Here is a 12,625-nt window from a genome sequence, read left to right on the forward strand (position 1 = left end):
TCCCAAAACTCCAATTTCTCAGTCGGCAAAGGGTACAGTCTCTTAAACCTTGAAGAAGGAGTAAATTAAGTACCCAGACTATTCCATTCCCTAGAAATTACATTTGAAATAGCATCAGGAACTGGAAAAACCTCTGGAATAACTACATGAGGTTTAAAAACTGAATTTAAACGTTTACTGGTTTTAATATCAAGAGGACTAGTCTCCTCCATATCTAATGCAATCAACACCTCTTTTAATAAAGAACGAATATACTCCATTTTAAATAAATATGAAGTTTTGTTAGTGTCAATATCTGAAGCAGAATCTTTTGAACCAGATAGATCCTCATCAGATAGATAAATCAGAATGCTGTCGGTCATTTAAAAATTCATTGAATTTATGAGAAGTTTTAAAAGACCTTTTACGTTTATTAGAAAGTGGTATAACAGACAGGGCCTTCTGAATAGAATTAGAAACAAATTCTCTCACATTAACAGGAATATCCTGAACATTAGATGTTGAAGGAACAACAACAGGTAATGAACTACTACTAATGGAAATATTGTCTGCTTTAGAAAGTTTATCATGACAACTAACACAAACTACAGCCGGAGGAACAGTTACCACAAGTTTACAACAAATGCACTTAGCTTTGGTAGAGCCGACAGGCAGCAGCATTCCAGAAGTAGATTCTGAGGCAGGGTCAGATTGAGACATCTTGCAATATGTAATAGAAAAAAAAAAAACATATAAAGTAAAATGATCAATTTCCTTATATGACAGTTTCAGGAATGGGAAAAAATGCAGCCAGAATAAGCCTCTGGAATCCAGAAGCAAAAATACATAAAGACTTAAATAATGTCAAAAAGTCTGGCGCCAAGTATGAGGCCCACAACTGACAAAATATTTTTTGGCGCCAAAAACGTCTGCAACAAACACTAGCATCATAGATGACGCAACTACGTGAAAATTCTCGGCGCCAACTAAGACGCCGGAAATGACGAAAATACGTTATCAAACTTAAACTCAAAAAAGTCTCGCACCACGAATGACGCAATAAATTATAGCATTTTGCGCACCCGTGAGCCTAACAGCCCCGCAATTTAGAAAAAAGTCAATTTGAAAAATTTCAGGTAAGAATTTTTTTTTTTTTTTTTTAATATGTGCATTTCCCAAAAATGAAACCGACAGTCTGCAAAAAGGAAATATACTGATAAACCTGTATCATGGCAAATAGAAGTACAAACATTATATTTAGAACTTTACATTTAAAGTGCCAAACCATAGCTAAGAGTGTCTTAATAAAGGAAAACATATTTGCCAAAAGACACTAATCTACATAAAGTAGATAGCCAAACCAGTACTGAAACGAGAATCAGCAGAGGTAATGGTATATAAGAGTATATCGTCGATCTGAAAAGGGAGGTAGGAGATTAATGTCTACGACCGATAACAAGAGAACCTATGAAATAGATCCCCGTTAGGATGACTATTGCATTCAATAGGTAATACTCCCTTCACATCCCTCTGTCATTCACTGCATTCTGAGAGGAACCGGGCTTCAGCATGCTGAGAAGCGCATATCAACGTAGAAATCTAGCACAAACTTACTTCACCACCTCCATAGGAGGCAAAGTTTGTAAAACTGAATTGTGGGTGTGGTGGGGGGTGTATTTATAGGCATTTTGAGGTTTGGGAAACTTTGCCCCTCCTGGTAGGAATGTATATCCCATACGTCACTAGCTCATGGACTCTTGCCAATTACATGAAATAGCTCCCTCCACCTTAGGGACAGTCTGTCACGAATCCCAAATGGTGTCAGATATTGGAAACATTTTCTTAAAATTAGGAGGGGGAGAGAACGGAATGCCTGGTCTATCCCATTCCTTAGTAACAATGTCCAAAATTCTTCTAGGGACTGGAAAAACATAATTTATGTAAGAACTTACCTGATAAATTCATTTCTTTCATATTAGCAAGAGTCCATGAGCTAGTGACGTATGGGATATACATTCCTACCAGGAGGGGCAAAGTTTCCCAAACCTCAAAATGCCTATAAATACACCCCTCACCACACCCACAAATCAGTTTAACGAATAGCCAAGAAGTGGGGTGATAAGAAAAAAAGTGCGAAAGCATAAAAAAATAAGGAATTGGAATAGTTGTGCTTTATACAAAAAAATCAAAATCACTACAAAAAAGGGTGGGTCTCATGGAGTCTTGCTAATATGAAAGAAATGAATTTATCAGGTAAGTTCTTACATAAATTATGTTTTCTTTCATGTAATTAGCAAGAGTCCATGAGCTAGTGACGTATGGGATAATAAATACCCAAGATGTGGAACTTCCACGCAAGAGTCACTAGAGAGGGAGGGATAAAATAAAGACAGCCAATTCCGCTGAAAAATAATCCACACCCCAAACAAAGTTTAAATCTTATAATGAAAAAAACTGAAATTATAAGCAGAAGAATCAAACTGAAACAGCTGCCTGAAGTACTTTTCTACCAAAAACTGCTTCAGAAGAAGAAAACACATAAAAATGGTAGAATTTAGTAAAAGTATGCAAAGAAGACCAAGTTGCTGCATTGCAAATCTGATCAACCGAAGCTTCATTCCTAAATGCCCAGGAAGTAGAAACTGACCTAGTTGAATGAGCTGTAATCCTTTGAGGCAGAGTTCTACCCGACTCAACATAAGCATGATGAATCAAAGACTTTAACCAAGACGCCAAAGAAATGGCAGAAGCCTTCTGACCGTTCCTAGAACCAGAAAAGATAACAAATAGACTAGAAGTCTTTCGGAAATCCTTAGTAGCTTCAACATAATATTTCAAAGCTCTTACTACATCCAAAGAATGTAATGATCTTTCCTTAGAATTCTTAGGATTAGGACACAATGAAGGAACCACAATCTCTCTACTAATATTGTTAGAATTCACAACCTTAGGTAAAAATTTAAATGAAGTCCGCAACACTGCCTTATCCTGATGAAAAATCAGAAAAGGAGATTCACAAGAAAGAGCAGATAACTCAAAAACTCTTCTGGCAGAAGAGATGGCCAAAAGAAACAAAACTTTCCAAGAAAGTAATTTAATATCTAGAGAATGCATAGGTTCAAAAGGAGGAGCTTGTAGAGCTCCCAGAACCAAATTCAAACTCCAGGGAGGAGAAATTGACTTAATGACAGGTTTCGATACGAACAGAAAGAGCAGAAATTTGTCCTTTCAAGGAACTGGCAGACAAACCTTTATCCAGACCATCCTGAAGAAACTGTAAAATTCTAGGAATTCTAAAAGAATGCCAGGAAAATTGATGAGAAGAACACCAAGAAATGTAAGTCTTCCAGACTCGATAATATATCTTCCTAGACACAGATTTACGAGCCTGTAACATAGTATTAATTAAGGAGTCAGAGAAACCTCTATGACTAAGAATCAATCGTTCAATCTCCATACCTTCAAATTTAATGATTTGAGATCCTGATGGAAAAATGGGCCTTGAGATAGAAGGTCTGGTCTTAACGGAAGAGTCCAAGGTTGGCAACTGACCATCCAAACAAGATCCGCATACCAAAACCTGTGAGGCCATACTGGAGCCACCAGCAGTACAAACGAACGCTCCTTTAGAATCTTGGAAATCACTCTTGGAAGAAGAACTAGAGGCGGAAAGATATAGGCAGGATGATACTTCCAAGGAAGCGATAATGCATCCACTGCCTCCGCCTGAGGATCCCTGGATCTGGACAGATACCTGGGAAGTTTCTTGTTTAGATGAGAAGCCATCAGATCTATTTCTGGAAGACCCCAGATTTGATCAATCTGAAGAAATACCTCTGGGTGAAGAGACCATTCGCCCGGATGCAACGTCTGGCGACTGAGATAATCCGCTTCCCAATTGTCTATACCTGGGATGTGAACCGCAGAAATTAGACAGGAGCTGGATTCCGCCCATACAAGTATTCGAGATACTTCTTTCATAGCCAGAGGACTGTGAGTCCCCCCTTGATGATTGATATATGCCACGGTGGTGACATTGTCCGTCTGAAAACAAATGAACGATTCTCTCTTCAGAAGAGGCCACGACTGAAGAGCTCTGAAAATCGCACGGAGTTCCAAAATGTTGATTGGTAATCTCGCCTCCTGAGATTCCCAAACCCCCTGAGCTGTCAGAGACCCCCATACCGCTCCCCAACCTGTCAGACTGGCATCTGTTGAGATCACAGTCCAGGTTGGAAGAACAAAAGAAGCCCCTTGAATTAAACAATGGTGATCTGTCCACCACGTCAGAGTGTCGTACAATCGGATTTAAAGATATTAACTGTGATATCTTTGTATAATCCCTGCACCACTGGTTCAGCATACAGAGCTGAAGAGGTTGCATGTGAAAACGAGCAAAGGGGATCGCGTCCGATGCAGCAGTCATAAGACCTAGAATTTCCATGCATAAGGCTACCGAAGGGAATGATTGAAACGGAAGGTTTCGAGAGGCTGAAATCAATTTCAGACGTCTCTTGTCCGTCAGAGACAAAGTCATGGACACTGAATCTATTTGGAAACCTAAAAAGGTTACCCTTGTCTGAGGAATCAATGAACTCTTTGGTAAATTGATCCTCCAACCATGTTCTTGAAGAAACGACACAAGTCGATTCGTATGAGATTCTGCTAAATGTGAAGACTGAGCAAGTACCAAGATATCGTCCAAATAACTAAATACCACAATACCCTGTTCTCTGATTACAGATAGAAGGGCACCGAGAACTTTTGAAAAAATCCTTGGAGCCGTTGCTAGGCCGAACGGCAGAGCCACAAATTGGTAATGCTTGTTTAGAAAAGAGAATCTCAGAAACTGAAAGTGATCTGGATGAATCGGAATATGCAGATATGCATCCTGCAAATCTATTGTGGACATATAATGCCCTTGCTGAACAAAAGGCAGAATAGTCCTTATAGTTACAATTCTGAATGTTGGTATCCTTACATAACGATTCAGTATTTTTAAATCCAGAACTGGTCTGAAGGAATTCTCCTTCTTTGGTACAATGAATAGATTTGAGTAAAACCCCAGCCCCTGTTCCAGAACTGGAACTGGCACAATTACTCCAGCCAACTCTAGATCTGAAACACATTTCAGAAATGCCTGAGCTTTCACTGGATTTATTGGAATGCGAGAAAGAAAAAATCTTCTTGCAGGTGGCCTTAACTTGAAACCTATTCTGTACCCTTGTGAAACAATGTTCTGAATCCAAAGACTGTGAATCGATTTGACCCAAATTTCTTTGAAAAATCGTAATCTGCCCCCTACCAGCTGCGCTGGAATGAGGGCCGCACCTTCATGTGGACTTGGGAGCTGGCTTTGGCTTTCTAAAAGGCTTGTATTTATTCCAGACTGGAGACTGTTTCCAAACAGAAACCGTTCCTTTAGGGGAAGGATCAGGCTTCTGTTCCTTATTCTGACGAAAGGAACGAAAACGATTAGCAGCTCTATATTTACCTTTAGATTTTTTATCCTGAGGTAAAAAAGTTCCTTTCCCCCCAGTAACAGTTGACATAATAGAATCCAACTGAGAACCAAACAATTTATTACCTTGGAAAGAAAGGGAAAGCAAAGTTGACTTAGAAGACATATCAGCATTCCAAGTTTTAAGCCATAAAGCTCTTCTAGCTAGAATAGCTAAAGACATATACCTGACATCAACTCTGATGATATCAAAGACGGCATCACAAATAAAGTTATTAGCATGTTGAAGAAGTTTAACAATGCTATGAGAATTATGATCTGACACTTGTTGTGCCAAAGCCTCCAACCAAAAAGTGGAAGCTGCAGCAACATCAGCCAAAGAAATAGCAGGCCTAAGAAGATTACCTGAACATAAATAAGCTTTCCTTAGAAAGGAATCAATCTTCCTATCTAAAGGATCCTTAAAGGAAGTACTATCTGCCGTAGGAATAGTAGTACGCTTAGCAAGAGTAGAGATAGCCCCATCAACTTTAGGGATTTTGTCCCAAAACTCTAATCTGTAAAATAATTACCCAGATTATTCCATTCCCTAGAAATTACTTCAGAAATAGCATCAGGGACAGGAAAAACTTCCGGAATAACTACAGGAGGTTTAAAAACCGAATTTAAACGCTTATTAGATTTAGTATCAAGAGGACTAGAATCCTCAATTTCTAAAGCGATTAAAACTTCTTTAAGTAAAGAACGAATAAATTCCATTTTAAATAAATATGAAGATTTATCAGTGTCAATATCTGAGACAGAATCCTCTGAACCAGAAAAATCCTCATCAGAAACAGACAAATCAGAATGATGATGTTCATTTAAAAATTCATCTGAGAAGTGAGAAGTTTTAAAAGACTTTTTACGCTTACTGGAAGGAGGAATAACAGACATAGCCTTCCTAATAGATTTAGAAACAAAATCTCTTATATTAAAAGGAACATCCTGAGTATTAGATGTTGATGGAACAGCAACAGGTAATGGAATATTACTAATGGAAATTGAATCTGCATTAGCAAGTTTATCATGACATTCATCACAAACTACAGCTGGAGGAACAGATACCACAAGTTTACAACAAATGCACTTAACTTTGGTAGAACCAGCATCAGGCAGAGATTTTCCAGAAGTAGCTTCTGATCCAGGGTCAATCTGAGACATCTTGCAATATGTAAGAGAAAAAACAACATATAAAGCAAAATCTATCAAATTCCTTAAATGACAGTTTCAGGAATGGGAAAAATGCCAATGAACAAGCCTCTAGTAACCAGAAGCAAAAGAAAAATGAGACTTAAATAATGGGAAAAAAAGGTGGAGACAAAAATGACGTCCACATTTTTAAGCGCCAAAAAAAGACGCCACATTATTGGCGCCTAAATGCTTTTGGCGCCGAGAATGACGCCACATCCGGTGACGCCGGAAATGACAAAAAAAGATTTTGCGCCAAAAAAGTCAGCGCCAAGAATGACGCAATAAAATGAAGCATTTTCAGCCCCCGCGAGCCTAACAGCCCACAGAGAAAAAAGTCAATTTAAAGGTAAGAAAAAAATTGATAATTCATATGCATTATCCCAAATAAAGAAACTGTCTGAAATAAGGAATATTGATCATCCTGAATCAAGGCAAATGTTTAAACACATATATTTAGAACTTTAACAAAAAAGTGCCCAACCATAGCTTAGAGTGTCACAAAAAATAAGATTTACTTATCCCAGGACAATCATCTACATGTAGTAGAAAGCCAAACCAGTACTGAAACGAGAATCAGTAGAGGTAATGGTATATAAGAGTATATCGTCGATCTGAAAAGGGAGGTAAGAGATGAATCTCTACGACCGATAACAGAGAACCTATGAAAAAGATCCCGTAGAAGGAGACCATTGAATTCAAATAGGCAATACTCTCCTCACATCCCTCTGACATTCACTGCACACAGAGGAAAACAGGGCTCCAGCCTGCTGCGAAGCGCATATCAACGTAGAATCTAGCACAAACTTACTTCACCACCTCCATGGGAGGCAAAGTTTGTAAAACTGATTTGTGGGTGTGGTGAGGGGTGTATTTATAGGCATTTTGAGGTTTGGGAAACTTTGCCCCTCCTGGTAGGAATGTATATCCCATACGTCACTAGCTCATGGACTCTTGCTAATTACATGAAAGAAAACAGTGTAAGTAGGGACCGCTAGATATTTATCCATTTTACACAGTTTCTCTGGTGGGATGACAATAGGGTCACAATCATCCAGAGTCGCTAAGACCTCCCTGAGTAACAAGCTTAAAATTAAAGGCCGTCACATCTGAGTCTGTTTGAGGGAACATCTTTCCTGAATCAGAAAGCTCTCCCTCAGACAGCAATTCCCCCACCCCCAAATCAGAACACTGAGGGTACATCGGAGATGGCCAATAAAGCATCAGAGGGCTCAGCATTTACTCTATTACCCGACCTGCTGCGCTTACCCTGTAAACCTGGCAGTTTAGATAATACCTCTGTAAGGGTAGTAGACATAACTGCAGCCATATCTTGCAGGGTGAAAGAATTAGACGCACTAGAAGTACTTGGAGTCGCTTGGGCGGGCGTTAAAGGTTGTGACACTTGGGGAGAAGCAGATGGCATAACCTGATTCTCTTCTGACTGAGAATCATCCTGAGACATACTTTTATCAGCTAAAATATGTTCTTTGCAATGTAAGGCCCTTTCAGTACATGAGGGACACATTTGAATGGGGGTTCCACAATGGCTTCTAAACACATGGAACATTGGCTTTCCTCAATGTCAGACATGTTAAACAGGCTAGTAATGACCACAAACAGGCTTGAAAACACTTTATTTAGTGAAAAAATAATCTGAAAAAACGGTACTGCGCTTTTAAGAGAAAAAAAGCATACAATTTTTCCAAAACTGCTTCAAAATGATAAAATTATCTCAATTTTATTATATATGTATCCTAACTTGCCAGCTAAGATTGCACCACAAGAAAAGGATCTTCAGCAAAAAGTGCAAAATTATCAATCCTAAACCTAAATCCAGGCTCCTCTGCAGGGGGAGCTTTAGATGACATGGACTCCGACCCAGAAGGAACGTCCTCCAAAGAGTCAGTCGTCATCAGCAGAAAACCTTTCCGAGATATCCATTGGAGGATAAGACCCCTGGGCTGGATGGCCATATTTTACCTTATGGTTGGCAGAACGTGGTAAGGCACTTATCACCTTAGAGACCGCCGTTTGAAGTTGATCCGCAAAATCTGACGGCCAACTGATCTCCCCCGTAGGAGAAATAGACATGTCCTGGGGCGCTGCATGTGTGTTCAGAGATGTATGTAGGGAACGCTCCTCACGGGACGGTGGATGGCTCAGTTGTACTAGACATCCTTTTCTTTCAAGATGTCATGACTTCATCAAGGCATGTGGAAAATTGTTGAGCAGGGGGATCTACCAGAACCTCCACGCAATAAACACAGGTACTAGACTTAGTTAAAGAGGGAGTACCCTCTAATGCATCAGAGTCCTCCAAAGCTTGCGGCTTTAGTATGGACTAGATATAATCTAATAAAAATGGCACATTAATAACCTCTAATGGCCGGTGCACATTCCCAACTCCCTTTGACCCGGACCACAGAAACCGCTACGTCTCCTGCGCCCCCGGTCAAGCATGGAAGTCGAATGTCCCCACCCGACAGAAGGAATGCCTCTCAGGACCGCCCCTGCACTAGGGAGAAAACACACCAAAACTGCTGCGCAAATACTCCCAGAAATTAAACTAAAGTCCACCCATTGCCAGAGCCACATCTCACACATATCGCAGCAATGACACAACAAACAATATTATGCACAAGCCCCCCCTGTTCAATAATCCCCCTACCAGACTGTGACCCTGTCTTCTGCGTTATGTGTATAAAAAAACGATCTTATCAGAATCTACGCCGTGGAACAGGAACACGGTCTCTCAAGAGTCGGGATGGTTTCGCAGAAAGACTCTCCCCGCATCTCCGGACTAACTTTCACCCAAGCTCTCACTGAGAGGCTGACAGGGCTACTTACTATTCCAGTCCCATTCCGAAGAGTACTACCCTCCATAAGAGACTACTCAGAATCTTCCGACACTTCTCTGCCAACCTCCTGTGACGAAAGGCAAAGAATGACTGGGGATGAGGGAAGTGGGGGAGGCATTTAAGCCTTTAGTTGGGGTGTCTTTGCCTCCTCCTGGTGGCCAGGTTCTTAATTCCCACAAGTAATGAATGAAGCCATTGACTCTCCTCCCCTTTAGATGGAAACAATGGGGGGAAAATCTCAAGTGTATTAATCAGAAAAATATAAATTTTCAAAAGCCCAAATCCCTAGCTTATAAAACTTTCTCTTTTGTTTACTCTACAGAGCCACCAAAAATCTTGTGATGATAAACTGAGGTGCATGGAACGTTTGATATCATCTTGTTGTAGAACAAGCTTTTATCAGGTATGCAACAGATAAACCTCCTGTTATATTTGCCGCTATCTTTGCAGCATCCTGGGGCGACCATGGTCGCATTCATGGGCTGTTTGACTGTAAAGTCCATATAAGCAGAGATCTTAATATCCGTGGGGGGGGGGGGGCAGGAGACAGGAAACAAGGAAATTCCTCAGCTGTCAGCCTCCAGAATGAGATGTCAAGACAAATGACAGGCAAGAATTGTATAATTGTGCCAGAGGGCACACTGTATTTAATTTACACAGCATACATTTATTGTTGTCTATGGAATGCACTGAGGAAGATTCCTCCAGACTCTCTCTTAGTATAGAGTTGTCCATAGTATGGCAGTGTATGATAATGTGTGGAACAATCATGCGCCTCACAGCAGGATATCCCCAGGCTTCCTATGCACAAGTCTACTGTCCATTTTATGCCCTGCTTAGGGCGCATTACAACCTCTGATCTGACTGAGCTGTGTTGCTACCGCTCTCCCACAGGACTATTGTGCAGTGGATCTGAAGTGGAAATAGCACAAAAGCACTGTCTATGGCAGGAATCTACGTCTCCACCCACCGCTACGGTCTATATAAAAAAAGGCCTGAGAGCTGTATTAGTGACCAAATTCCACAAAAACAGCATCCCCCTCGGGATGAGCCTGCACCTAAACTGTATGGAATGACGGGAGCACTGGTATTAGGCATCCAGTGTGATTTTATTGCAAACACTATTGCGTGTCATAGTGTCTGTGTATTATGGTGTCCATACACTAGGACTGTATAATTTGTCAGTGTCCTGTATAACCGCGTGCATGAAGCACTCCCCCCTCAACCGCATAAACACACTAAGTCTGCTTATGACAGTTTACCATTTTATACGGACTAGGGGATAAATGTGCACAGAGCATCTAATAAAACCACAAAAACTCGACCTTACACTTATCAGACAAGTTGCCATGAGAGAGGGGACAACTTACCCATGTTAAGTCTGTAATTTAGTGTGAGTCACACCACATTACCAGACAGGGGATTTAGGTTAAGAAACTGGTAAGAGGCGTGGGAGTCACAGCTTATACTAGAATTAAATATGCCAATAACGTATTGAGATTTATATGGCTATATCATCCCAAGCTCTCAATGAAAGCCAATCTAAGTGTTAAAACTTAATTTCTTCTTTACAGAGCACCTCTCTCTGCCTACCTCCATGATATGAGGCAAAAAACTACTGAGAGGGTAGTGGAAGGAGGAGGGATATTTATTGCTTTGTATGGGATGTCTTTGCCTCCATCTGGTGGCCAGGTCGAATAGTTCCCATAGGTTATGTTTGTTCTCTTGGACTCTCATTGCCAATAGAAGAAAAATTAAATTAAATTTATTGAATGTTATTTTTGAGTTTGATCCTCTTCTTTCAAATAGATCCTAGTTTGGCTTTGTGTTGCTGGAGCTCACAAGACATCAAGGAGTGTATGATGTGACTGGAATTGCCCAAAAACGTCTGGATGTTTCTTCCAGATGTGACACATTACAGTTTCCCCAACAGCAAAGCACATGAGATCACTGATTATAAAGAAATTGATCAGAAAGTAAAAATCTTGTTTTCTACACAATTACCAACTCTTGCAATAAAACTATTTCATAAAACATATGGTATGGATGAGTGTAATACGGAGTTCCTTTGAAAACAATGCCCTACTCTTCTAGTAAAAGTAGAAAAAAAAATAGGTTTAAAAACGTATAAAATGTAATTCTGCACCAAACTCCCAAATATCATTTGTGAGGAAAAAATGCCAAAGTTACAAATAGAAAAAGGAGCAAACAATATATTTTGGGTAGGTACTATATTATCAAGATATACTGTTTGATTACATAATGCAGAGAACATACAATACAAAATACAGAATATGAAACCATCCCTTCCCCTTAATACTCATAATTACTATTAAGTCAATTCAGGCTCAGAACAAGATGATGATGAGGAGGAAGATGATGATAACTCATTGCCCTCAGTAGATGGTAGAGGCTCCACCAATTGTAGTCTCCATATTGGGGTGAAGGATATCCCAGCTTGAGATGGGTTAATACTACTACTGAGCAACCAACAGCACCTCATATCTATCGCAACTGGCCTGTGATCATGTTATATAAGGCTGAAGTTCAAATCTACTGCACTAGGTGTGGAAAGGCACGTAGACTGAAGAATAAAAAACAATAGGGGAAAAAATCTCAAGTGCATTAATCAGAAAAATATAAAATTTTCAAAAGCCCAAATCCATAGCTATAAAACATTCTCTTTTGCTTACTCTACAGAGCCACCAAAAATCTTGTGATGATAAACGGAGGTGCACGGAAGGTTTGATATCATCTTGTTGTAGAACAAGCTTGTATCAGGTATGCAACAGATAAACCTCCTGTTATCTTTGAAATACATTTTCTATTGTTTTCATTGAAGAAAAAAAAAGTAGCAAATAAGTATTAAGACCCAATTATTCCTTCATATTTTGTTACACAGCATGAACATAAAAGTGGCCCGAGAAGAAATTGACAGATTCAAACAAAGAGCTGTTAAAAATTCCTGACAATTTAAAGCTGGATAATGCAAAGCCTACATTTATTCTACATAAACTAGTAATTACAAATGAAAAATTATAATCAGTTATTTTATTGAATCCCTTCACCGGCCCATTTACTGCATTGCAAGGGA

The sequence above is a fragment of the Bombina bombina genome, chromosome 1 (assembly GCF_027579735.1).
Source record: "Bombina bombina isolate aBomBom1 chromosome 1, aBomBom1.pri, whole genome shotgun sequence".
In the NCBI taxonomy this organism is placed as follows: domain Eukaryota; kingdom Metazoa; phylum Chordata; class Amphibia; order Anura; family Bombinatoridae; genus Bombina; species Bombina bombina.